The sequence below is a fragment of the Moschus berezovskii genome, chromosome 12, assembly GCF_049115385.1.
Source record: "Moschus berezovskii isolate FMDL1 chromosome 12, NW_MosBer_1.0, whole genome shotgun sequence".
Classification (NCBI taxonomy): Eukaryota; Metazoa; Chordata; class Mammalia; order Artiodactyla; family Moschidae; genus Moschus; species Moschus berezovskii.
Window position 1 is genome coordinate 4,751,760 of NC_142471.1, and position 27,939 is coordinate 4,779,698.

General features: G+C 44.0%; 1 protein-coding gene and 1 non-coding gene across 3 annotated transcripts in view; both read left to right on the forward strand.

Moving 5' to 3' along the window:
• The window catches only part of DISC1 (DISC1 scaffold protein), a 407,183-nt gene that overhangs the window by 318,639 nt on the left and 60,605 nt on the right, over positions 1 to 27,939 (forward strand). The window lies entirely within an intron of this gene.
• On the forward strand, positions 22,987 to 23,108 carry LOC148775921 (small nucleolar RNA SNORA25). Its single transcript, XR_016038837.1, has one exon. It is a non-coding gene; the product is annotated as a small nucleolar RNA SNORA25 (small nucleolar RNA).

The following is a 27,939-nucleotide window of genomic DNA, read 5'->3' on the forward strand; positions in this document are numbered from 1 at the left end:
TTGAGTCTCGCTACCCCCATACCACCCCTCTTGGTCATCACAGAACGCCAAGCTCCCCTTCCTGTTACTTAGCGGCTTCCCACTGGTTACCTGTTTTACACGTGGCCGTATGTATATGTCAGTTCACTCTCTCTCGTACCCTGTCCTCTCCTTCCCCTGCTGTGTCCGCACATCCATTCTCTGCGTCTGCGCCTCAGTTTCTTTTCTGCAAATAGGTCCATCAGCACTGTTTTCCTAGATTCCATACGTATGTGTTAATGTGCTATATTTGTTTTTCTGACTCACTTCCTTCTCTGTAACAGGGCCTCGGTTCATCCACCTCACTGCAACTGATTCAGATTCACTTCTTTTTATGACTGAGTAATATTCCATCACACATATGTGCCGCATCTTCTTGATCCACTGCTCTGTTGATGGATGTCTGGGGTGCTGCCAGGTCCTGGCTGTTGTAAACAGTGCTACAAGGCGCCCCTTTAAATTGCAGCTTTATCACTTACCAGTTGCCTAACTCAGGTAAGCATTCACCTACCTTCAGTTTCTTTATCCATAAAACTGATGGATGGGTGTGTGCATTTTATTGTTCACTGTGTATAAAGCACTCTATGGTCAACTGCCAACAAACATTCGTTCCTTTTGCCTCCTGCTACTTTCCGACCTCCTTGCCCTAATCGTCAAACTGGCTGAACAGTCACACACAGCATGGATCCTTTCCCCTCCGGGCCGGGCCCCTCTGCTCGCCCAGCGGCTCGGGCCATCCTGCCTAGCACCTGTGCGGAGCCGGGACCTCCGTTCACTGCCCTTCCCTCCTGTCCCCCTTGGAGTCAGTCAGTAGTCCTGCCACGTCAGCCCCGTAGGGTCCTCTCGTCTGCCTGCATTCACCACACTCGTGTGGATCTCCCTGAATGACTCTCACAGCTACTTTTTACATTTTTTTCTGTGTCCCTTGTTGCCCTTTCTATCCCATTCTCCAGCTGATCTTGAGGGAGCATCTTAAATACAAATCTGGTCCTTATGTATCCCCATCCTCCCGAGGATAAAGGTTAAATGTCCCACCGTGGCCCCTGCCGATCTTCTGTGTGGCCTCTGTGGGAGGTCGTTTGGTATCAGCCGTTGTCACAGGTCACCACCCTACTCCACGCCTACTGATTCTCTTTTGTTTCTCAATGCCGCTGTGGGGTTTTTCTATAGAGAACGCAATTCAGAATGGAAAATGGTCAAGGGACATTGTTCAGGGAAGAAGTAGGTTGAACCATGTGAAATTACTGATATTAGACCGTTTTGACCTCGTAAATGACAATTTCTTATGGTTCAACCAGCTATCTGGTGATTGGGAGTCATCTGCAGTAGGTCAGATGCTGTGGCCTGAGACTGGCCAGCCTGCGTCCCCATGGCGCACCAGCCCGTGTGTGGACGGGAACGCTCACCGCCTCCTTGGCATATGCTCCAGGGGGCTCTCCTGTCTCCACCCCACCCGCCCTCCATCTGTATAAGCCTTGTTCATCCTTCACGGTTTAGACATCTTCTCTTTGAAGCCCTCCATAGCTCCCCAGGACCAAGTCATGTGCTTGCACTGAATTATTCTCATTTTCAAAGTGCTTAGTGTCAGTTATGGAAGACTACGTGTCTTGTTCTGAATGTATGCTCAGTGATCTGATAGGTTGGAACAGTTTAGAGGGCCAAACCATATTTGCTGGATGAATGATTAAGTAGATGAATGAATGAATGCTGCCAATCTGCAGACACTGCGGTGTCATATGTCACCTCTCCAGCCTTGTGAATGCATGACGGACACATGTTTGTGACTTGGGATCTGTCAGCCGTCTCCAGGGACCAGGGTGGTGACTGGCCATCTTCCAGCCTACTTTCTGAGGGCTCTTTCCATGACTGTTTCAAGTTTTGAGGAGGTCTGGCCCACATTTGTTTGAACTGTTGTGGTGGAAACACACGAAGAAACAGGAGAAAAGGCAGTGGGGACTGTGATCCCTGAGCAGTGGACAAAGGAGCAGACAGCGGCTGGGAACTGGTACGCCCCCAGGGGCATGCTGGCGAATTATTGCTGCCTCAGAGCAGGAGGCCAGCCTGGGGGCCACGGAAGTGTGGTCATGGTTGGCCTCTCCCTCCCAACACAGAACCGCCCTCCCCACCAGGCTTGATGAGTGATAGTTGCACAATCCTGCTACAGTCAGTTCCTTCTAAGAGAATCAATGTTTTAAAGAACAAAAGCGGTTTTTAGCCCTTGATATGGTTTGCATCATGGTGGCTGCTCAATTAATATTGCAAGATGTTGACAAAAGCAAGGTGATAGATGCCGGTGAAAATCTTTGTTACTTATTTGCACTGTTTGTAGTGTCTCTTGAACTTACAGGGGTTTAGAAGGAGAGTCGCTGAGAAATGAACGAACTGCTCATTTCCTGTCAGAAAGTTATTGAGGACACACTTTATCATCAGTGTCACCGTGAGATTTGGGTCTGGTCAGTTGTGATTTTAGGGCTTCCCTAGGCTCCCTAGGTAGGTAAAGAATCTGCCTGCATGCAGGAGACCTGGATTTGATCCCTGAGTCAGGAAGATCTCCTGGAGAAGGAAAGGGCAACCCACTCCAGTATTCTTGCCTGGAGAATCCCATGGACAGAGGAGCCTGGTGGGCTACAGTCTATAGGGTTGCAAATGTTGGACCCGACTTGGTGACTCCACCGCCATAGTCATGATTTTGGAGACACACCTAAATGACAACATCTTTGCTGAGACCCAGAGACTGAGGTATTGAGACAAACTGGGGTGGGTTCAGTGTCCCTCTCTATCAAGAAAGTCAAGTGAATCGGAAAGCAGCCCAAAGGGATCTCCTCACAGTATAGCACAAAAAGTGAGCAAACATTAAACAGGGGTTTCTAGTAGATAGTGAAAGAATCGTTTGCCTTTTGATAATCTGAGTTATATGAAAAAGGGAATTTCTCCCTAAATTTGAATGTTCATAAAAACATTAAGAAGGTTTTTTAAAAACCTGATTTTTAAAACCGTGGGGTTTTTTGCTATCAGTATTAAAGCTGCCAAATATTCGATGCATCTAAAATTATCTCAATTATGTTATTTTATATGCTCTGGATATTTATTCAATCAAGTATAATTGTAAATGTGTCAGTAGTAAAATCATTATTTGTAAATTACACCCATAAACTCTTTATTTCATGTAACATACGTGAAACTAACGTGCGTTCCCAGTGTGTCCAACTCTTTGGGACCCCATGGACTGTAGCCTGCCAGGCTCCTCTCTCCTTGGGATTTTTCAGGCAACAGTGCTGGAGTGGGTTGCCATTTCCTCCTCCAGGGATATATACACATATGTGTGTATATATACACATACACGAACATACAATCTTGCATTCGAAAAATAAACATTTCATAGTTATTACATTTACTTGGAAAATTTCCTTTTAGTAACGCGGCACTGAATGAAAATTCATGGATAAGAAGCAGGTGATATTCTTTCCTTTACATCCAGCCTTATGATTGGGGTGACTTGGAGGCTGGGGAGAATCTGGCTTATTATTTGTCTATCAGTGAAAGGCAGAGAAACAACAAACCTCTGGCAAATACACCTGTTCTCAAGAAGAAAATGAACTGATGACAAAAAAGTCTGAGTTCTAAGTTAGGTACTTGTCTGTTGCTGCTTCCTGTTCTACAAAGGAGGTGGGATTTGTGGATTTTCCCTGACCTGTTTCAGAGGTGTCCCGCCTCCTCTACAGCCAGGGAACCAGGAGGGCAGCTGCAGTCAGTTACAGGGTCATGGTCATTTCACAGACCCGCTCCCTCTCGGATTTCCCTTCTGTTCCCACTGCTGCTGCTCATTAAAGCATCTAATACCTCCCTCCTCCTGTCCCCCAACCCCCCCTATTCAGCACACTCTGCCTCAGCAGCCAGAGTGACTTTGTTACTGCTCTGCTTACAGTCCTTCTAGGCTCTTTTGCATCTGGCATGAATTCCACAATCCCCATCCAGGTACCCAGGGCTCCCCACGAGGGGACTTCAGCCTACTGTCTACCTTGTCACTGTGAGCCCCACCCTCACTGGGTGCTCAGTGTTCCAGAGGAACCTGTGCTCTCAGTTCCCCAATTCACCCCCAGCAGCACTTTTGGGAAGCCCTTCCCATGCCAGCCCCTGGGTGCACACTCACCCCGAGACTCAGCACAGTACCCCTTCTCTCCAGAGCCTCTCTGGCCTCCTCTTGCTTCCTTCTTGGTCCCCACAGTGGGAGTCACTTATAGCAATCTGTTGCATTGACTTCTGTTTTATTCTCTTGGACTGTGAGCTCCTTGAGAATGAATGGATTCCAGGCCAAGCTTGCTTTGTGTTCAATTTGGCTGGCACGCTGTTTGGCATGGGGTAAATATTCAGTAAAATTAAGAATGCAAGAGTGGATAGATAAATATCCAATAAATATTGTATCTTAAAATGTTATTTTCAACTATTCAATTCAAAAAATCAAGGCAGCCTAAGAAGATGCAATGCTTTAGAAATCCATTTGTCTTGCTGTAAATTCTTAGTGAGATGAAATAGAAAAGGAACAAATCTACTCTTAACGAGTCTTCTCCACTTCTTCTTACTCCTTAGGTTCTTGTTTCCAGAGGTATTATAGTAATTAAGCATAATATTTTGGCTTCACTCATTTTCACTTAGCTAAACCTTGCTTGAATTTCTATTTTCTCAATCATTATTATTTGGGGGTTATATTTGTTCATTTATTTTTTAGATTCCACATAAAAGTGAAAGCATACAGAATTTATCTTTTTCTGTCTGACGTATTTCACTAAGCATAATACCAACCCAACTTCCCCCCAGCATGGTCCATACATGTTGCAAATGGCCAAATTTCATTCTTTTTTAATGGCTGAGTATAGAAAGCTGATCGCCGAAGAATTGATGCTTTTGAACTGTGGTGCTGGAGAAGACTCTTGAGAGTCCCTTGGACTGCAAGGAGATCCAACCAGTCCATTCTAAAGGAGCTCAGTCCTGGGTGTTCACTGGAAGGACTGATGCTAAAGCTGAAACTCCGATACTTTGGCCACCTCATGCGACGAGTTGACTCACTGGAAAAGAGTCTGATGCTGGGAGGGATTGGGGGTGGGAGGAGACGGGGACGACAGAGAATGAGATGGCTGGATGGCATCACCGACTCGATGGACATGAGTTTGAGTGGACTCCGGGAGTTGGTGATGGACAGGGAGGCCTGGCGTGCTGTGGTTCATGGGGTCACAAAGAGTCGGACATGACTGAGCGACTGAAATGAACTGAACTGAACTGAATATTCTATTGTATATAGAAGATGTGGTATCTGTTTTCTCAAATATTACATATTCCCTCTTAACCATCTTTCTCAAAGAGGCAAAAGGACTATTCAGAGGTCTTGTTGATAAGTTTCATTTTCATTGATTATATGTTTTCAGTTCAGTTCAGTCACTCAGTCATGTCGGACTCTTTGTGACCCCATGGACTGCAGCACGCCAGGCTTTCCTGTCCGTCACCAACTTCTGGAGTTTACTCAAACTCATGTCCATTGAGTCAGTGATGCATTTCAACCATCTCATCCTCTGTCATCCGCTTCTCCTTTCCCAGTCTTCAGTCTTTCCCAGCATCAGGGTCTTTTCCAGTGAGTCAGTTCTTCGCATCAAGTGGCCGAAGTATTGGAGTTTCAGCTTCAGCATCAGTCCTTCCAATGAATATTCAGGAATGATTTCCTTTAGGATTGACTGGTTTGATCTCCTTGGAGTGCAAGGGACTCTCAAGAGTCTTCCCCAACACTGCAGTTCACAAGCATCAATTCTTCAGTGCTCAGCTTTCTTCACAGTCCAACTCTCACATCCATACATGACTAATGGAAAAACCATAGCTTTGATTAGACAGACCTTTGTTGGCAAAGTAATGTCTCTGCTTTTTAATATGCTGTCTAGGTTGGTCATAACTTTCCTTCCAAGGAGCAAATGTCTTTTAATTTCATGGCTTTAGTCACCATCTGCAGTGATTTTGGAGCCCAACAAAATAAAGTCTGTCAGTGTTTTCATTGTTTCCCCATCTATTTGCCATGAAGTGATGGGACCAGATGCCATGATCTTTGTTTTTTGAATGTTGAGTTTTAAGCCAGCTTTTTCACTGTTTTTTCTCTTTCATCAAGAGGCTCTTTAGTTCTTTGCTTTCTACCTTAAGGGTGGTGTCGTCTGTGTATCTGAGGTTATTGATGTTTCTGCCAGCTTTTATCTTGTATCTAAACATGTATGGAAGTAATTTATCATTGTCCAATGGTCAGCTCACATTTGGCTCATGGACACCAAGCCCTCCACCCTAAGGCTCCATTTAGACTTGTGGAATCTCTTGAATACATGCCTGAGAGTAAAATTTCTCTTTTTTTCTACATTTTTTACCAAAGTTAGATGTTAAAAACTGCCACAAACTATAGGTGCAGTTTAGTGGATTTTAGGTTGTTTCCTTGTACTCTTCTGTATTTCTCAAGTAGGTATTTTTTTTTTTAATATGCATCATACTTTCACAATCAGAGAAGAAAGCAGAAAAATCATTAAAGTCTGTTCTGAATATGGCAGTAATTAGATACTTTTTTATAGGCCTTCTTAGCGTGAAAGGGACAATCAAAAACTTCTTGATCTTAACCTGAAATTTGCTTAGAGACTAATATATTTTTCCAAAGGTTGTTTGGTTCTTATTTAAAAATTAATGTTTACTTTCTGTTTATCTTGCAATTTCAATATGTTCAGCCTACAGGGAAATGGTAGCTCAGGGAATTCACTCTACCTGGTGGCCAGCAGAGAGAGGAACTCCGTAGTGGCTTCAACCTGGACCCCACCACCTTCCTAGCTTGTCTGTCTGGACAGCTCTGCTTTCAGCCCTGTCATTTGTGGGCAAAGCTGTCCTGTGTTCTAAGCCAACACAGTGTACCATGTGGAGGACTTCAGGAGACTAAGGCATCATCTCTCTGCCCACAGGGCATGCCATCTGGAGGGGGAGCGACACTGTCCACATGCACCTCAGGGTTCAAAGTCTGTCCCCTCACCCAAGGTTCCAGGAACCCATCAGTCAAGGCTAAAAGCAAGTGTTGATGACCAGGTGCCCACCGTCTCAGGAAGATGGGCATTAGGGCTGAAGATGGGGTCTCTAGAACACTTGTTTCCAAGCTGCATATGAGGCAGTCCCCTGGGATGTGGGGAGAACACGTGAGCATTTCTGTTTCACGTCTTCATTTCACTCATTTAAGTTTTGTCTTTGGACATGTTTTATATGTGTATACTGGTTGTTGTTTTTCAGTTGCTCAGTGTGTCTGACTCTGCAGCCCCATGGACTGCAGCACGCCAGGCTTCCCTGTCTTTCACTGTCTCCTGGAGTCTGCTCAAATTCACGTCCACTGAGTCGGTGATGCTATCTAACCATCTCATCCTCTGCCGCCCTCCTCTTCTTTTACCTTTAATCTTTCCCAGCATCAGGGTCTTTTCCAATGAGTCTGCTCTTCGCATTAGGCGGCCAGCGTAGTGGAGCTTCAGTGTATACAATTTATCAAATGTGCGAGTGCATGTTTGTAATTTTCTCACTGATGAGTGCCTGCATAATAAAAAAGAAAAATCCGAGACAGTGCTGAATTAGTGTTCACTTATTTTCCAATACTAAGTCCAATGTCACATTCAGTATGTGACCATGCTATGCAGCAACCCTCTTTGTCTTCACATCCGCAGAGGAAAAAAGGAGTTAATTCTGTAAGAGAAGAGCCGGCTCTCAGATGACACCAAGAAGATGAAAGAGGCAGAGGCACGCAGACAGAAAGGGCAGGATTACAAACAGCATGAGAGAGGGAATTTAAAATGTGGAGCTGTTGGTAACGGCAGGCAGGGATTCAGGAGCCTTGTTCAGGTGTGTGGTCCTCAAGAGCACAATAGCTGACAGCCCAGGCAGCCACTTATCTGGGGAGTGTGGTCCACACTTGACTGAGTGGCGCTTGCTTCCGGCCGTTCACCAGCTTCCCAACAGGAGTTTAACAATGAATAGAATTCTTTGGGGTTCCACATAGAATGTTCTTTATTCTGAATCATGCAAGGTGATTTTGACGTTTCTGTGCACCTGGAACAATCCATTTTCAACCCACATTGACCTTATTTCAAAGGCTGTTGAGGGAAGTGACTGTAAGGAGTGGCAGCCGGCAGATAGGCGGCCGGCTGCCATGGGAACCCCTGCCCCCCAGGTGCAGAGAGAGACGGAGCTGGGTGCCCCCATCTGAGTTTTGCACTTTGCTTTCATTGTGTGGCTTCTGACCTTGGCCTTCCTCCTCCCGCTCTTGACAGGCGCAAGTCCGACCTGTTCCCGTCTCCTCAGACCTCACTGCTTCTCCACAGCCCTTTCCTCCGCCTCAGTCCCGGGAAGGCGGGGTCCCGGCGTCTCTCTTTCCCCGCCTCGGCTTGCCGAACCTCCTGTGCTCACTTCCATCCTCAGTGGGGAGCTGTTTGTGTTTGAGTCAGCTCGATCTCTCTCCCCTTGGTCTGTTTGTCCGTCTCTAGGTCTTTGCCTCTCTGTCTCTGTCTGTCTCTCTGGCTCTGTCTCTGTGTCTCTCTGCCCCTCTGCTTTCCTCCGTCTCCCTCTGTCCCTCTGTCTGTCTGCCTCTGTCTCTCTCTCTGCATCCCTCTGTGTGTGCTCAGTCGCTCAGTCGTGTCCGACCCTTTGCGACCCCACGGACTGTAGCCCAGCAGGCTCCTCTGTCCATGGAACTCTCCAGGCAGGAACGCTGGAGTGGGTTGCCCTTTCCTCCTCCAGGAGACCTCGCCGACGTCGGAGTCGAAGCTGCATCTCCTGCCTTGAGGGCCGACTCTGAACCGCGGTGCCACCCGGGAAGCCCCGCACCACACTCGGCCTTAGCTTCCATCTCTCTGTTTCTCTCTGCGTCTGCCGCTCTATCCCTCTTCCCCCCCTGCCTCTGCCTCCTCACTAGCAGAAGGAGACGTATAGGGCGCAGAGGCCAGGAAGCAAAGACACCACCCCTTTCACTCCTGCCGGTTACCCATCTCTCTGCCACACTGACTCTTGCCTGTCCGTTCCAGACTGTCTTAGGGAGGGGTTGCCCACACCGATCTCATCCTCTGGCTCCTGCCTTGTCTCCTATCTATTTCTTGCCTGTCCTTTGACTACACTGTCTTGGGACATGAACTTCCTTTTTGTGTCCATGTTCTGCCTTCTCACCTCAATTGCCCTCTTTGGGCTTTGTCTGTCCACCCAGAAGATGCTGTGACTTCATCCACTGTGGACAGAGATACTGTAGCAAGTCCATGTTTTCTTCTAAAACCAGATGGATTGATCTGACACGTCATAGACACTAAAGCCTTCATGGAAATATGCATTGTTAGATTTGCCCACTTTTGAATATTGAAACAATTTGGTTATGCTATCTAATTTTCCAGGGGAGACAGAGATCTAGAATACCTTACTATTTTGAGGGGACTTTCCTAGTGGTTAAAAATCCACCTTGCAGTGCAGAGGACATAGGTTTGATCCCCGGTTGGGGAACTGAGATCCCACGTGTTCAGAAACAGCTAAACCCAAATGCCACATCTCTATCGCGCATCTGCACTGCAACAAAAGAAAGGTCCTGTGTGCTGCGACTAAGACCCAAGGCAGCTAAGCAAATAAATGTTAGAAAAAGTGCTTACTATTTTGAGATTCAAACTGATAAGAGATCTTAAAACACTTAATTCTACAAAGGTCTACATAATCATTAACATGTAACCATTGATTGTTCATATCAAGAGGCTCTTTAGTTCCTCTTCACTTTCTGCCATTAGGGTGGTATGATCTGTGTATCTAAGTTGTTGATATTTCTCCATGCAAACTTGATTCGAGCTTGTGATTCATTCAGCCCGGCATTTTGCATGATGTACTCTGCATATACGTTACATAAGCAGAGGGACACTGTGCAGCCTTGATATCCTTTTTCCCAATTTTGAATGAATCTATTGCTCCAGGTCTGGTTCTAGCTGTTGCTTCTAGACTTGCACACAGGTTTCTCACACACATGTATATATTCTTTTTCAGATTTTTTTTCCCATTATAGGTTATTACAAGATATTGAAACAGTTCCCTTTGCTATACAGTAGGACCTTGTTGTTTACCTAGTCTATATATAATAGTTTATATCTGTTAACCCCCAATTCCCAATTTATCCTTTCTGCTTTTGGTAACCATAAGTTTGTTATATATGTCTGTGAGTCTCTTTCTGTTTCATAAATAAGTTCATTTATATACCTTTTTTAGATTCCACAAACAAGTGATATCATATTTGTCTTTCTCCATCTGACTTACTTCATTTAGTATAACACTCTCTAGGTCCATCCATGTTGCTGCAAATGGCATTATTTCATTCTTTTTATGGCTAAGTAGTATTCCATTGTTGGAGAAGGCAGTGGCACCCCACTCCAGTACTCTTGCTTGGAAAATCCCATGGGCGGAGGAGCCTGGTAGGCTGCAGTCCATGGTGTCGCTAAGAGTTGGACACGACTGAGCAACTTCACTTTCACTTTTCACTTTCATGCATTGGAGAAGGAAATGGTGACCCACTCCAGTGTTCTTGCCTGGAGAATCCCAGGGATGGTGGAACCTAGTGGGCTGCTGTCTATGGGGTCGCACAGAGTTGGACACGACTGAAGCGATCTAGCAACAGCAGCAGCAGCAGTAGTATTCCATTGTAAATATGTACCACATCTTCTTTATCCATGCCTCTGTTGATGGACATTGAAGTTGCTTTCCTGTCTTGACTATTGTAACTAGTGCTACTATGAACATTGGGGTATACGTATCTTTTTGATTTATAGTTTTGTCCAGATGAAGAGCTTCCCTGGTGGCACAGATGGTAATGAATCTTCCTGCAGTGCTGAAGACCCATGTTTGATCCCTGGGTCAGAAAGATCCTCTGGAGAAGGAAATGGCAACCCACTCCAGTTTTCTTGCCTGGAAAATCCCATGGACAGAGGAGCCTGGTAGGCTACAGTCCATGGAGTTGCACAGTTGGACACAACTGAGTGACTTCACTTTGTCTAGATATATGCCCAAGAGTTAGACTATTGGATCATTTTTAGTTCTATTTTTAGTTTTATAAGAAACCTCCATACTGTTATCCATAGTGGCTACACCAATTTACATTCCCACCAACAGTGTAGTAGGGTTTTCTCCATGCCCTCTCTAACATTTATTATTTGTAGACTTTCTGACCATTGTAGTTTTAATTTGCATTTCTCTAATGATTAGTGATATTGAGCATCTCTTTATGTGCCTGTTGGTCATTTATGTATGAGAAGACAGATCTTTGCCTGCAGCATCAGAATTAAAAGTGTAGACCAAAGGTCTTGGTCACCTGTCACCATTTTCTGCCCCTGATATTTCAGCCGTTTATTGGACTGAAAAGATGGCCTGAAAAATGAAAGAAACATGACCGTGATTTTGTGTAATGGGAAATGGACAGGAGATTGACTGTTACTTAAAACAGAAGGCTCTGCTCACAGACTCCACTGTGTCTTGTGCTGTTCAACACACAGTGTGTGTTTTACATCAGCAATACGATCACTCTGCCCACTGAGATCAGTTAAGGAGTCGGTCAGCATTTAAGGAGGCCTGAGGCTTGGCACGATGCCCGGTGAATCCCCTTCCTTTACGCTGTTCGTTTCGGTGGCACCCCGCCGTTCCCTGGCGACCACTGTGTGAGCCTGACTTCAGGCAGGGGTGGGTGGGTGTTGCGGTCATTGTGCTCTCGGGGGCCTGTTCTTGACCCTGGACACACCAGTGCGCTCCACTCTGTGCCTATTTCAAGGGGCCTGCCACATCCTTTAAAAGTTGGTTATAATTAATCAATAGGGATGTCCAAACTAAGATGATTTTCACAAGCGCGAGAGAAACCATTATAGCTTGAGTGTTTCTGATGCATTTTGGCAGGGAGCTGAGAAATCTTAAAGAAAAATTAATTGCTATATCGATGGAAACCCCAGTAGGTAGGTATCCAATTTGTCATTAATTAAAACGAGAAGACTTTTAACGATTCAAGGAAGCATTGTCAAGATTGTGTGATAGTTTAATTTGTTAACGTGGTATGAACCTGTTAGCTTCAGACGCGTGATTAATAGAAGTGGAGCTCCTCCTGGAATTTCTCCGACGCTCACTTTCAGCGTGCAGTCATTTTCAGAGTATGCTCAGTGCTGCTATCTCGTGTGAGGTGAGGTGACAGTTCTGCAGTAACCTTGGCAGAGGTGGGTTCGACGAAATAGTGCACATACATTGTGGCTCATTCTTCTTGTGTTTTCCTCCTCACTCCCCTATCCCTGAGTCAGACACCAGCTGTATGAACGTTAGCTGCAGAGCAGGCTGCAGACACTCTCTGTGCTGGCCTGCTCCCCTTCCACCTGGGAGTTCACCCCAGGGTGGGTTCTAAATCCCTGATTACAACCTTCTCAGGTGGGAACCAGCCTTTCTCCTTCTGTGGTATTGATATAAAGATGCCATTTCTGGAACTGGAAGAATTGTACGTGATTATACTATAAGTGTGTATGTGTATTCACTTGCTCAGTTGTGTCCGATTCTTTGTGACCCCATGGACTGTAGCCTGTCAGGCTCCTCCGTCCATGGGATTTCCCAAGCAAGAATATCTGAGCGAGTTGCCGTGTCCTTCTTCGGAGGATCGAATTCGCATCTCTTGCATCTCCTGAGCTGGCAGGCGGATTCTTTATCACTACACCATCTGGGAAGGGCTTTGATGGTATTATATGCTCAGCCTAAAAAGATAACTCTGTAGCTCTCATTCATTACCCAACAAGGCCTTTTAGTGATGCTCCTTTTTTGCTTTTTAAATTTTATTGGAGTATAGTTGATGAAGATGAAGTACATCTTTAAGATACTGTGTTAATTTCTGCTGTATAGCAAAGTGACTCAGTTGTGTGTATATATATATATACTTTTCCATTTTCTTTTCCATCATGGTTTATCATAGGATATTGACTACAATTCCCTGTGTATACAGTAGGACCTTGTTGTTTCTCCATCCTATATATACTAGTTTGCATCTGCTAATCCCAAACTCCCAAGCTGTTAGTTGTGCTTCTTAAAAGTTTCCCAAAGAAATGATAAAACTGTTTAGTGAGCAGCGTGGAAAGAGGCTCAGCGAGATGAAGACCCGTGGCAGCTGCGCAGCCGCCTGCCTGCGTTGTTTGCGCTGTCATTCTGAGTTTGCGGCAGAAAGGAGAGGCGGCCCAGGCCAGGAGCTGTGCTTCTGCACCAGGCACGTCCCACCTGGGCAGGCAGGTCGTGGGGCCGCACCATTTCGCTCTGCAAGTGAACTCAAGCCTGTCTCTTTCACTGACACTTTGTCTCTAACTTTTCTCGCTTTATAGCCGTTCAGTGGCAGCTGTTTTTGTTTTGATGATGAGGCTTGCCCACCCCTGTGGTTGCAGGGAGGAGTTGGTTCTCAGTGTTGCCTTAGTGCCCATGTGCTTATTTGGGTGGCTTGCTGGAGCATGGGGGATGCATTTGTGTAAGTGGTCTCACCCTCCTGCTTGCTGAGGGGCAGGGTCTCACCTGGAATATTTCATCTGATTCTGTGTCTCTGTCAGTACAGTTCAGTTCAGTCGCTCAGTCACGTCCGACTCTCCGCGACCCCATGAATCACAGCACGCCAGGCTTCCCTGTCCATCACCAACTCCCAGAGTTCATTCACACTCATGTCCACAGAGTCGGTGATGCCATCCAGCCATCTCATTCTCTGTCGACCCCTTCTCCTCCCTCCCCCAACCTTTCCCAGCATGAGAGTCTTTTCCAGTGAGTCAACTCGTCGCATGAGGTGGCCAAAGTATTGCAGTTTCAGCTTTAGCATCAGTCCTTCCAATGAACACCCAGGATTGATCTCCTTTAGAATGGACTGGTTGGATCTCCTTGAGGTACAAGAGACTCTCAAGAGTCTTCTCGAACACCATAGTTCAAAAGCATCAATTCTTTGGCGATCAGCTTTCTTGACAGTCCAACTCTCACATCCATACATGACCACGGGAAAAACCATAGCCTTGACTAGATGGACCTTTGTTGGCAAAGTAATGTCTCTGCTTTTTAATATGCTGTCTAGGTTGGTCATAACTTTCCTTCCAAGGAGCAAGCGTCTTTTAATTTCATGGCTGCAATCAGCATCTGCAGTGATTTTGGAGCCCCCAAAATTAAACTCTGTCACTGTTTCCACTGTTTCCCCATCTATTTGCCATGAAATGATGGGACCAGATGCCATGATCTTAGTTTTCTGAATGTTGAGTTTTAAGCCAACTTTTTCACTCTCTTCTTTCAGTTTCATCAAGTGGCTCTTTCGTTCCTCTTCGCTTTCTGCAATAAGGGTGGTATCATCTGCATGTCTCCCGGCAATCTTGATTCCAGCTTGTGCTTCATCCAGTCCAGCGTTCCTCATGATGTACTCTGCATATAAGTTAAATAAGCAGGGTGACAATATACAGCTTTGACGTACTCCATTTCCTATTTGTAACCAGTCTGTTGTTCCATGTCCAGTTCTAACTGTTGCTTCCTGACCTGCATACAGAAGAGGTCAAAAGCTAGAAAATCAGCATTTTACTGTGTGCGACTGCTACACTGAGCCTGCGCTGCAGAGCCTGGGAGCCGCAACTGCTGAGCCACGTGCCTCAACTACTGGAGACCGAAAGCCCTAGAAGCTGTATTCTGCGACAAGGGAAGCCACCGCAATGAGAAGCCTGTGCTTTGCAACTAGAGAGCAGCCTCTGCTTGCCACAACTAGAGAAAATAGCCCACACAGCAACGAAGACCCAGCACAGCAACCCCCCACAAAAAAAGAATAGACTTGGAGTATGTGAAACAAAAAGAAGGCTGAGGGCCCTGGATGGTTCCTAATAAGGGCAAGGAATTGGGAGCAGAGAGTATTTCAGTCAAAGTCTAATAAGGAGACAGAACTCAGACAAGTAACTTGAACAGGGACAGTATTCAGTTCAGTTTGGTTGCTTCAGTTGCTCTTTGCCACCCCATGGACTGCAGCATGCCAGGCCTTCCTGTCCATCACCAACTCCTAGAGTTTACTCAGACTCATGTCTGTTGAGTCGGTGATGCAATCCAACCATCTCATCCTCTGTCATCCCCTTCTCCTCCTGCCTTCAATCTTTCCCAGCATCAGGGTCTTTTCAAATGAATCTGTTCTTCACATCAGGTGGCCAAAGCTTTGGAGTTTCAGCTTCAACATCAGTCCTTCCAATGAACACCCAGGACTGATCTCCTTTAGGATGGACTGGTTGGATCTCCTTGCAGTCCAAGGGACTCTCAAGATTCTTCTCCAGCACCACAGTTCAAAAGCATCAGTTCTTCGGTGAGCAGCTTTCTTCACAGTTCAACTCTCACATCCATACATGACCACTGGAAAAACCATAGCCTTGACTAGATGGACCTTTATTGGCAAAGTAATGTCTGCTTTTCAATATGTTGTCTAGGTTGGTCATAACTTTCCTTCCAAGGAGCAAATGTCTTTTAATTTCATGGCTGCAATCACCATCTGCAGTGATTTTGGAGCCCCAAAAAATAAAGTCAGCCCCTGTTTCCACTCTTTCCCCATCTATTTGCCATGAAGTGATGGGACCAGATGCCATGATCTTTGTTTTCTGAATGTTGAGCTTCAAGTCAACTTTTCACTCTCCTCTTTCACTTTCATCAAGAGGCTTTTGAGTTGCTCTTCACTTTTTGCCATTATGGTGCTGTCATCTGCATATCTAAGGTTATTGATATTTCTCCCAGCAATCTTGATTCCAGCGTGTGCTTCTTCCAGCCCAGCGTTCCTCATGATGTACTCTGCATATAAGTTAAATAAGCAGGGTGACAATATACAACCTTGAAGTACTCCTTTTCCTATTTGGAACCAGTCTGTTCCATGTCCAGTTCTAACTGTTGCTTCCTGACCTGCTTGCAGAAGAAGTCAAAAGCTAGAAAATCAGCGTTTTAATCATTGACAGACAACTTAGGGGTGAAGGACTTTTCTTATTCCACAAGATAACACTCTCTTTTTCTGAACCCATGGTTGTTTCTGTGATTCTGAGTTAGTGCTGACTTTTTTCCCCCTGCAATACTATTGAAGTATATAAAAAATTTTATTGAACATTGATTTACAATGTTGTGTTAATTTTGGCTGTACAGCAAAGTAATTCAGTTACACCTATATGTCTGTATCTATATACTTTTCCATTACGCTTTGTCACAGGATATTGAATATAGTTTTCCATGCTGTACAGTAGGACCTTGTGTGTTTCCATCCTGTATATAATAGTTTACATCTGCGAATGTCAAACTCCCAATCCTTTCCTCCTCAGTGACCTCCTTGGCAACCACAAGTCTGTTCTTTATGTCTGTGAGTCTATTTCTATTCATAAATAATTTCACCTGTGTTGTATTTTAGATTCCACATATAAGTGATATCCTGTGGTATTTTTGTCTTTCTGACTTCCTTTGCTTAGTATGATAATCTCTAGGTCCATCCTTATTGCTGCAAATGGCATTGCTTCATTCTTTTTATGGCTGAGTAATATTCCATTGTATATGCGTACCATATCTTCTTTATCCATTCATCTGTCAGTGGACTTTTAGGTTTTTTCCATGTCTGGGTTGTTGTAAATAGTGCTGCTGTGAACACAGGAGTCTGCTAACTCTTTTAAACATAGTTTAGCATTATAATAAATGAACCAATAATACCAACCTCTGGAGTAGTAATTTTCTCCAAGAAATGTCAAAGCCTACAGAGTAATTTGAAAGATATTTTAGGCCTTGCTCATTGGTGTATTTATTAAGCATCTGAAGAGTCCTTCTTGGCTCACTGCATATTCTTCTTAAGTCTTGTGGCTTCTGAAACAGGAGGGAGGCTAGGCTGCAGGGGGCACTGTTGTCCCCTTCACTGCAGTGTGTCTCAGGGCTACTGTCCTAACTATTTTGGTGTAAATGAGCCTTCAAGTCCCATCTCCAACTATGTGTGTTACTCCTGAACCTGAATGAACTTGAGGCAGCTCAGTGTGGGGGGAGGGGTGTTTTTTAAAACTACTGATTATTTCATAGCCTCTGGGCATCAGCAGGGACTCCAGCTTTCTGACCCACAATAGCACCTGTTGCTACCAGTTAGCAGAGAGGCATGTGCTTTTCAGAAGGAGCTGACCCCAGAAGAGGTACTGAAAATTTATTCATGAAGAAGGAACTGGTCTGACCTTTCTTGCAGCTGCTGCAGGAGAAGTATCTTTGGGACAGAAAAAGGAAGTTCCCTCTTCAGTTTACATAGGATGATAAGAGTTGTGATGCTCTGTTCCATGGTGAAGACTTCTCCTGGACAGAAGGGACAGAAGAGCTCCGTTCTCCAAGGCTAATGTTGGCACAGCATTGTGGAGTTGGGTATGGGACAGAGGTATGAAATTTGGAAACAGTGTCTTAAAAATGAAGTTTTTTTTTTGGACTTCCCTGGTGGTCCAGTAGATAAGAATATGCCTGCCAATGCAGGGGACCTGGAGTTGATCCCTGGTCTGGGAAGATTCCACATGCTGCGGGGCAACTAAGCCCGTGCGCCACAACTACTGAGCCTGTGCTCTCGAGGCCTGGAGCTACAGTTACTGAGCCTTTGTGCTGCAACTGTGGAAGCCCGCACTCCCAGAGCTTGTGCTTTGAAACAGGAAGCCACGGCAGTGAAACCTGCACGCTGCAATTCAAGAAAGCCCACGTGCAGCACCGTAGATCTAGAGTAGCCAAAAATAAATAAATAAAAGCCCTTTAAAAGTGAACCTTTTGGTTTCAGTTTCCTTAGTAAGAAAGTGAAAATGAGGGTGCTCAGTGGTGTCTGACTCTTTGCGACCCCATGGACTGTAGCCTACCACACTCCCCTGTCCATGGGATTTTCCAGGCAAGAGTACTGGAGTGCGTTGCCATTTCCTTCTCCAGGGTATCTTCCCAACCCAAGGATCGGACCTGGATCTCCCGCATTGTGGGCAGATGCTTTACCATCTGTGCCACCAGGGACTTTATTAAAAAATCCCAACTATTGTGGAAATTTTCAAACATATGCAAAGCTAGGGAAATTATAAAGAACCCCCATGTGCACATCTCACAAATCCAACCATTTTCAGAATGTGGCTGAGCTGATTTCTACTGTCCTCCCCTCCACTTCACCACTGTTCTAGTTTCCTGCTGCTGCTGAAACACATAACCGTGAACTAAGCAACTTGAAACAACCCAAACTGACTCTCTTCCAGTTCTGGAACCCAGATGTGGGTCTCACTGGGCTACAGTCAGGGTGTTGGCAGGGCTGGTTTCTTCTGGAGGTTCCAGGGGAGGATCTGCTTCATCTCCTTTTTCAGCTGCTACGGGTCGCCTGTGTCCTTGACTGGTGACCCCTTCCTCCATCTTCAGAGTGCATCACTCCAACCTCTGCTTCTGCCAACATCATCCTCTGCCTGCCTCTTACAAGAGTCGCTAGATGACGTCATTAGACTGACCAGAAAGCCAAACATAATCCCATCCCCAAATCCTTAACTTAATTATGTCTGTAAAGTCCTCATTTGCCAATAAGGTAACATTCATGGGTCCTGAATTTTAGGACTTGAATACGTTTGGGGAGCCATTATTCAGCCTACGATACCACCAAGCCTCCTACAAGAGTATTTTGAAGGAATCTCATTTTATTTAACCCATAAATATATCAGTGCTCAACACTCAGTTACTATGTCATGTCAGACTTTTTGCGACCCCGTAGACCATAGCCCACCCAGGCTTGTCTGTTCATGGGATTTCCTAGGCAAGAATACTAGAGTGGGTTGCCATTTCCAGCTCTAGGGGATCTTCTCAACCCAAGGATTGAACCCAAGTCTCCTGTGCTTGCTGCATTGGCCGGTGGATTCTTTACCACTGAACCACCTGGAAAGCCCTAAATATGTCAGTACACATCTGCAAAAAGATAAAGACGAAAAAACAAGCAAGCAGGAATACCACTGTTGTTGTTGTTCAGTCACTCAGTCACGTCTGACTCTTTGCAACCCCATGGTCTGCAGCGTGCCAGGCTTTCCTGTCCTTCACTATCTCCTGGAGTTGGCTCAAACTCATGTCCATTGAGTCGGTGATGCCATCAAACCATCTCATCCTCTGTCATCCCCTTCTCCTCCTGCCCCCAATCCATCCCAGCATCAGAGTCTTTTCCAATGAGTCAGCTCTTCCCATCAGGTGTCCAAAGTATTGGAGTTTCAGCCCCAGCTTCAGTCCCTGCAATGAATATTCAGGATTGATTTCCTTTAGGATTGACTGGTTTGATCTCCTTGCAGTCCAAGGACTCTCAAGAATCTTCTGCAACACCACAGTTCAAAAGCATCAATTCTTTTACTTTCAGCCTTCTTTAAGGTCCAACTCTCACATCCATACATGACTACTGGAAAAACCATAGCTTTGACTATACAAACCTTTGTCAGCCAAGTGACGTCTCTGCTTTTTAATATGCTGTCTAGGTTTGTCATAGCTTTTATTCCAAGGAGCAAATGTCTTTTAATTTCATGGCTGCAGTCACCATCTGCAGTGATTTTGGAGCCCAAGAAAATAAAGTCTGTCACTGTTTCTATTGTTTCCTCATCTATTTGCCATGAAGTGATGGGACCGGATGCCAGGATCTTCATTTTTTGAATGTTGAATTTTAAGTCAGCTTTTTCACTCTCCTCTTTCACTTTCATCAAGAGGCTCTTTAGTTCCTCTTTGCTTTCTGCCATAAGGGTGGTATCATCTGCATATCTGAGGTTATTGATATTTCTCCCAGCGATAATTCCAGCTTGTGTTTCATCCAGCCCAGCATTTCGCATGATGTACTCTGCATATAACTTAAATAAGCAGGGTGACAATATACAGCCTTGACATACTCCTTTCCCAATTTTGAACCAGTCCATTTTTCTATGCCTGGTTCTAACTGTTGCTTCTTGACTTGCATACATGTTTCACAGGAGACAGGTAAGGTGGTCTGGTATTCCCATCTCTTTAAGAATGTTCCACAGTTCGTTGTGATTCACACAGTCAAAGGCTTTAGCATAGTCAATGAAACAGAAGAAGATGTTTTTCTGGAATTCTTTTTTCTATAATCCAACTGATGTTGGCAGTTTGATCTTGGTTCCTCTTCTAAATTTGATCTCTGGTTCCTTTTCTAAATCCAGTTTGAACATCTGGAAGTTCTCAGTTCATATACTGTTATCACACCTAAAAATACCATTATCACACCTAAAAACATTAAGAAGACTTTTTTTTAATATCATCAGATACCCAGTTTTCCCAAATTGCCTCATAATTTTAGTTTGACATGTGGCTTATTCAAATTAAGAAATGTATCTTAGGTCTCATTTATCATGTAGGTTCCTACTCCTTTTTACTTCACTTGCTTGTTTATGAAGTCACCAGTATTTTTATCCTACAGAATTCAACTATCCTTGTGGTCATTAACGTGTTTCTTTTTCCCCATATATTTCCCATAAACTGGTAGCTAAATCTACAGATTTGATTATATTGTGGTTTGATTTTATTGTTATAGTGATTCATTGATAGTGTTGTGATTTTCTATATAAGGAAGACAATACTATCTGTTCTTTATCTCCTGTGGTGTTGAGATTGGTTGTTGGGTTCAAGTTGTGGGAGCCCTACACTCTTTGACCATCCCCATGGAAAAGAAATGCAAAAAAGCAAAATGGCTGTCTGAGGAGGCCTTACAAATAGCTGTGAAAAGAAGAGAAACGAAAAGCAAAGAAGAAAAGGAACGATATAAGCATCTGAATGCAGAGTTCCAAAGAATAGCAAGGAGACATAAGAAAGGCTTCCTCAGCAATCAATGCAAAGAAACAGAGGAAAACAACAGAATAGGAAAGACAAGAGATCTCTTCAAGAAAATTAGAGATTCCAAGGGAACATTTCATGCAAAGATGGGCTCGATAAAGGACAGAAATAGTGTGGACCTAACAGAAGCAGAAGATATTAAGAAGAGGTGGCAAGAATACAAAGAAGAACTGAACAAAAAAGATCTTCAAGACCAAGCTAATCACGATGGCATGATCACTGACTTAGAGCCAGACATCTTGGAATGTGAAGTCAAGTGGGCCTTAGAAAGCATCACTACGAACAAATCTAGTGGGTGTGATGGAATTCCAGTGGAGCTATTTCAAATCCTGAAAGATGATGCTGTGAAAGTGCTATACTCAATATGCCAGCAAATTTGGAAAACTCAGCAGTGGCCACAGGACTGGAAAAGGTCAGTCTTCATTCTAATCCCAAAGAAAGGCAATGCCAAAGAATGCTCAAACTGCCGCAAAATATGCACTCATCTCACATGCTAGTAAAGTCATGCTCAAAATTCTCCAAGCCAGGCTTCAGCAATATGTGAACTGTGAACTCCCAGATGTTCAAGCAGGTTTTAGAAAAGGCAGAGGCACCAGAGATCAAATTGCCAACATCCGCTAGATCATGGAGAAAGCGAGAGAGTTCCAGAAAAACATCTATTTCTGCTTCATTGAATATGCCAAAGCCTTTGACTGTGTCGATCACAATAAACTGTGGAAAATTCTGAAAGAGATGGGAATAACAGACCACCTGACCTGCCTTTTGAGGAACCTGTATACAGGTCAGGAAGCAACAGTCAGAACTGTACATGGAACAACAGACTGCTTCCAAATAGGAAAAGGAGTACGTCAAGGTTGTATATTGTCACCCTGCTTATTTAACTTACATGCAGAGTACATCATGAGGAACGCTGGGCTGGAAGAAGCACAAGCTGGAATCAAGATTGCTGGGAGAAATATCAATAACCTTAGATATGCAGATGATACCACCCTTATGGCAGAAAGTGAAGAGGAACTCAAAAGCCTCTTGATGAAAGTGAAAGAGGAGAGTGAAAAGGTTGGCTTGAAGCTCAACATTCAGAAAACAAAGATCATGGCATCTGGTCCCATCACTTCTTGGGAAATAGATGGAAAAACAGTGGAAACAGTGTCAGACTTTATTTTTTTAGGCTTCAAAATCACTGCGGATGCTGATTGCAGCCATGAAATTAAAAGACGCTTACTCCTTGGAAGGAAAGTTATGACCAACCTTGATAGTATATTAAAAAGCAGAGACATTACTTTGCCAACCAAGGTCCGTCTAGTCAAGGCTATGGTTTTTCCCGTGGTCATGTGTGGATGTGAGAGTTGGACTGTGAAGAAGGCTGATCGCCGAAGAATTGATGCTTTTGAACTGTGGTGCTGGAGAAGACTCTTGAGAGTCCCTTGGACTGCAAGGAGATCCAACTAGTCCATTCTAAAGGAGATCAATCCTGGGTGTTCATTGGAAGGACTGATTCTAAAGCTGAAACTGCAATACTTTGGCCACCTCATGCGACGAGTTGACTCACTGGAAAAGACTCTGATGCTGGGAAGGATTGGTGGCAGGAGAAGAAGGGGACGGCACAGAAGGAGATGGCTGGATGGCATCACTGACTCGATGGACATGAGTTTGAGTGAATTCCGGGAGTTGGTGATGGAGAGGGAGGCCTGGCGTGCTGTGATTCATGGGGTTGCAAAGAGTCAGACACGACTGAGTGACTGAACTGAACTGAACACTCTTTGTACCAAATTTTCCATCAGCTTTTTACCTAAAACATGTAATTGGTGATTATTGACTTGGTTTATTATTTCATTGCTGCTGCTGCTGCTAAGTTGCTTCAGTCGTGTCCGACTCTGTGCGACCCCATGGATGGAAGCCCACCAGGCTCCCCCATCCCTGGGATTCTCCAGGCAAGAACACTGGAGTAGGTTGCCATTTCCTTCTCTAATGCATGAAAGTGAAAGTGAAGGTGCTCAGTCGTGTCCGACTCTTAGTGGACTGCAAAATAGCATTCTATTTCCATCACAGCCTTTTTTTTTTTTTTTACATAAAATACTTCAGTAAAAAAGTTCCTTTGGGTCATTTCAAAGAGGGTTTGTGGGTGTGTGAAAACAGCTCTTAACGCTATGACCAGAGACTGAAGTTCTCCATAGGATGTCTCCACAAAAATAGTGCTGTTTTCCTGAAGATAGGAAAGAGAATATATGATTGGTGATATGAGAAAGTTAATAAATGTCTCAGAGTTTAAAAACAAAATTTCCTTCAACATATATTTGATTGTTCTGATTTATAATTTAAGAAAGGAAATGCTTGATTCTTTCTGTTATGCACCAGTTTCAGAATAATAATTGGTTTTCTAGAATTCCTAAAGGTCAACCAAAAATTTGTTTACACACACGTGTGTGTATAGCATTATGAAGTCATGGATGTTTAACATATTTGTTATGTTTCAATTATTTGCAGACATTATCCTTTTTCAAATTTTCCTACCATTGGTTGAGATCACTTTCAGATTGGCTCCTGAATTTCACATCAACCAGAATGCTTCCTTGTTTTCTGATGTAACAAGATGTTTTGGGCTCATCTTGAATATTTTCTCGGCCAAGTCAAGAATCAGTATTTTCTGCAAGGAGCTCTTGTTACTCTTAGTAAGAAATGATATTTAGAGACAACAATCTGGGCCCTAGGGATTTTAAAAGGGACTGGATTATTGTTATTTTTAAACTTCTAAGTAGACAGAGCTAGGATTTTTTTTTTCAGACAAAGAAATTATATCATAGATTCACACTGTTATTTCCAGTTCAAATTTATGATTACATAGCTTTACTTCTTTAATTTTATACTTGCATTTCTTTTCTCTTATAAGGAATAAAGACTTGTATATAAGACTTGTATACCTATCTATCTTCATTTATCTTTGTTATAAAGTATATTTGAATACATGTATATTGTATTATATATGTGAGTGTGTATACCTATATGTGTGTGTGTGTGTGTGTATATATATATATGTTCTATTGGGGTTTCCCTGCTGACTCAAATCCACGTGCAATGTACAAGACACAGGAGAAATGGGTTTGATCCGTGGGCTGGGAAGATACCCTGGAGGAGGGATGGCAGCCAACTCCAGTGTTCTTGCCTGGAGAATCTCATGGGCAGAGAAACCTGGTGGGCTACAGTCCACAGGGTCACAAAGAGTTGGACATGACTGAAATGACAGAGCATGCAGCACACACAGATATATATTATATTATATTTGGTATAACCATTTTATGTATGGTTTCAGAATAATACTAACATTTTAATTAACAATATAATAACTGAAAACATCCTAAGACTTCTTTGCAGTTCTTTTTGTTCTTAGAATATATCCCACTAGGGATGCAGAGTTAAATTACAGTGTTTTAAAATCACTTTAATTAATTCCCCTTGGTGTCATTCAACCATCAACTCAGTGCATAGTTAGCTCAATGCACAGTAGGCTAACCTTTTTGTCTTTTATTTTAGTGATTGCTTCTTTTAGAAATATATAACACAAAATTTATTTTCAAAGTTAAATGTACAAAACAAGGTGCAATGAGAGAAGCATAGCTGTCTTTCCCTCTCTTCAGCCTCTTCTTGACTTTTTCTTACAGGAACCCATCTTAATTCAATTTTGGTTTATCCCTCCACTGCTTTTTAACAATATACCCACATATTTTCATAACCCTCTCTTAGATGAAAGGTGCAGTACTATACATGCTGTCCTGCATCTGACAGCGTTACTTGTGAATGTAAACCTTCCCGAGAGTAGGACGTAGAACCCACAAATTGTTAAGCATCTTTGTATTGTAACCCCAGCAGTCCATTTAATCAGAAAGGGGTCAAGTCGTAAAGAACAGCGAGCCAGAATCCTCTTCAGATGTCAGTTGTGCAGAGCTCTGTCTGTGACCCTTTCTGTGCTGCCATTTTTATTTTCCTTCTCATACGCAGAGTATGCCACTCCAAGATCTCCCAGGACTTACAACGGTTATAATCAATTGTATAAACTGATTTTGGAAATACTGTTTTTTTCCAACCAGGTGGTTTGTCAAAAATATTTTTCTCTGTTACCACATGACAGTTATAACCACAATTTTCAGAGTAATTGACATTCCAATAAGTACATATATTACAATTTGCTTAACCATATTTCATTGAAGGACATTTTTTGTTTTCCAATTTTTTGTTACATGGAAAACTTAAAAATTAATTTCTCTTTGCTCAAGAGGCTTGAAGCTTTGAACTCTTAGGACCAACACCATTTAACTAATAGTCAACTGTGTCCTTTCCTCGGGTCCTTGTTTTCAGGGGTGGAAGTACGAGGAGAGATGTAGCTCTTCCCAAAAAAGTCTTTTTTCGTAACAATTTCAAAAGAAAAAACTATGAAACATTCTCCAGATGAAAATAGACAGGAGGAGGACCTTTAAACAGAACAAACACCTTTGTGAAAATTCTCATTTCTGATTTTTTTCCAAAGAAGTTTTTTTATACAAGGCACATGCAAAGAGTGTCATATTAGATTTAATATTTGAATAATGAGAAAGATTGTGATTTGGGTCAGATGACTATCTTAGAGCCTTCTAGGGGAACCTAGACAGCATATTGAAAATCAGAGACATCACTTGCCGACTATATAAAGATCTGTCTAGTCAAAACTATGGTTTTTCCAGTAGTCACGTCCAGATGTGAGAGTTGAACCATAAAGAAGGCTGAGCGCCAAAGAATTGATGCTTTTGAACTGTGGTGTTGGAGAAGACTCTTGAGAGTTCCTTGGACTCCAAGGAGATCAAACCAGTCCATCCTAAAGGAAATCAGTCCTGAATGTTCATTGGAAGGACTGATGCTGAAGTTGAAACTCCAATACTTTGGCCACCTGATGTGAAGAGCTGCCTCATTGGAAAAGACCCTGATGCTGGGAAAGATTGAGGGCAGGAGGAAAAGGGGATGACAGAGGATGAGATGGTTGGATGGCATCACTGACTCAATGGACATGAATTTGAGCAAACTCTGGGGGATAGTGCAGGACAGGAAAGCCTGGCGTGCTATAGTTCATGGCGTTGAGAAGAGTCAGACATGACTTAGCGACTGAAAAGAACAGAACGGGGTAACAAGATCTTAGATTGCCCTAAAGCAGATTCTCCAGGCCCTACAATTCACACTGATCCTCAGCCAGAAGGCTGTCAATTGTCCTCATTCATCCTTGCCCAGTACTCATTCAATACCTTACTGGAAGCCACAGAGAACTAAGGAGCTTAGGCATTTCTTTTGATAATACGGGGAAAGACAACATACATGTCTACTAAAAGATTCCTGCTGTGTTCCGGAGGTGACACAGGAGTGTGTCAGTGATTTGCAGAGTGGAGAGTTTGAGCTGTCCCCTACCAGAATCTCGGTGAAGGAGAACCCCTGTGAGTGAGCCTGGGATGAGGGTGGCTTGGCATACTCACGGGGCTGGGGAGAGCCAGTCTGAACAGGCAGAAGGGCTGCTGCACCCTGATGATACAGCTTGTGAGGCGGCATGGAGCAAATGTGGAGGGCCTTAGGAGGGAGACAGTATGTCTAGGCTGGATGAAACAAGTAACAGCTGGGCTGTAGAGAGAGGAGGGCTCAATGAAAAGCAGGGTTTTAGGATAAGTCATTGGCAACACTATTCAGAATAGATTTAAAAGGAGAAAGAACTTGGAATTGGAGAGGCCAGTAAGTAGGCTATTGGATTTCCCAGGTGGCTCAGTGGTAAAGAATTTGCCTGCCAGTGCAAGAGATTCAGGAGACATGGGTTTGATCCCTGGGTCAGAAAGATTCCCTGAAGGAGGAAATGGCAACTTGCTCCAGCATTCTTGCCTGGAAAATCCCATGGATAGAGGAGCCTGGTGGGCTTCAGTTCATGGATTCACAGTCAGACACAATTGAGCGACAGAGCATGCAAGTTATTAAGATAATAAAGTCATGAGTTCACAGAGGCAGGACTGATGTGTGGAGAAGGATGGAGCAACTGGAGAAGAGACAGTAGAAGGAAGGGCAAATTTAGCTAAAAAAATCTGTGGGTCTTAGTGACCAAGTGTAGGAAGTCACCCGTATTGGCGTTTCCAGAATCTGAGGCTGCAGTGATTGGGAGAACAGGTAATAGAAGTAAATCATTACATGTAAAGGCCATTACAACTAGGACCTAGATTCCTCCTTTAAAAAAAAACCAATTTTCTTATTCTCCCTTCTCATCTCTTCTATACAACTATCTATCAAGTGCTCCCACATCTGACAGTTCTTCCCTGTAGCCCCTGCAGCAAACAATCCAGGCGCAGTCTTTGCTGTCACAACTTGCATTTAATTAGGGAAGGAGGCAGAGGAGAGAATAAGATAATTCATGCAGTGATAAGTGTTGTGAAGAAGGGAAAACAGGACCCTGTGCTAGATGGTGACTGAGGGCTCTTGCAGGCGGAAACCCTGGAAAGTGACTTAGAGGAAACGCCCAAGGAGCCAGTCGTGGAAAGGCTTGGTGGGATTTCAGGACATTCTGGAAAATGAAAAAGATATCTTAAGACAATAAAAGACTTGGAGTGGGGCTTCCCTGGTGGCTCACTGGTAGAGTCCACCTGCCAATGAAAGAGACGTGGGTTTGATCTCTGGTCAGGGAAGATCCCACATGCCACAGAGCAACTAAGCCCATGTGCAACTGCTACACTGAGCCTGCGCTGCAGAGCCTGGGAGCCGCAACTGCTGAGCCACGTGCCTCAACTACTGGAGACCGAAAGCCCTAGAAGCTGTATTCTGCGACAAGGGAAGCCACCGCAATGAGAAGCCTGTGCTTTGCAACTAGAGAGCAGCCTCTGCTTGCCACAACTAGAGAAAATAGCCCACACAGCAACGAAGACCCAGCACAGCAACCCCCCACAAAAAAAGAATAGACTTGGAGTGTATGAAACAAAAAGAAGGCTGAGGGCCCTGGATGGTTCCTAATAAGGGCAAGGAATTGGGAGCAGAGAGTATTTCAGTCAAAGTCTAATAAGGAGA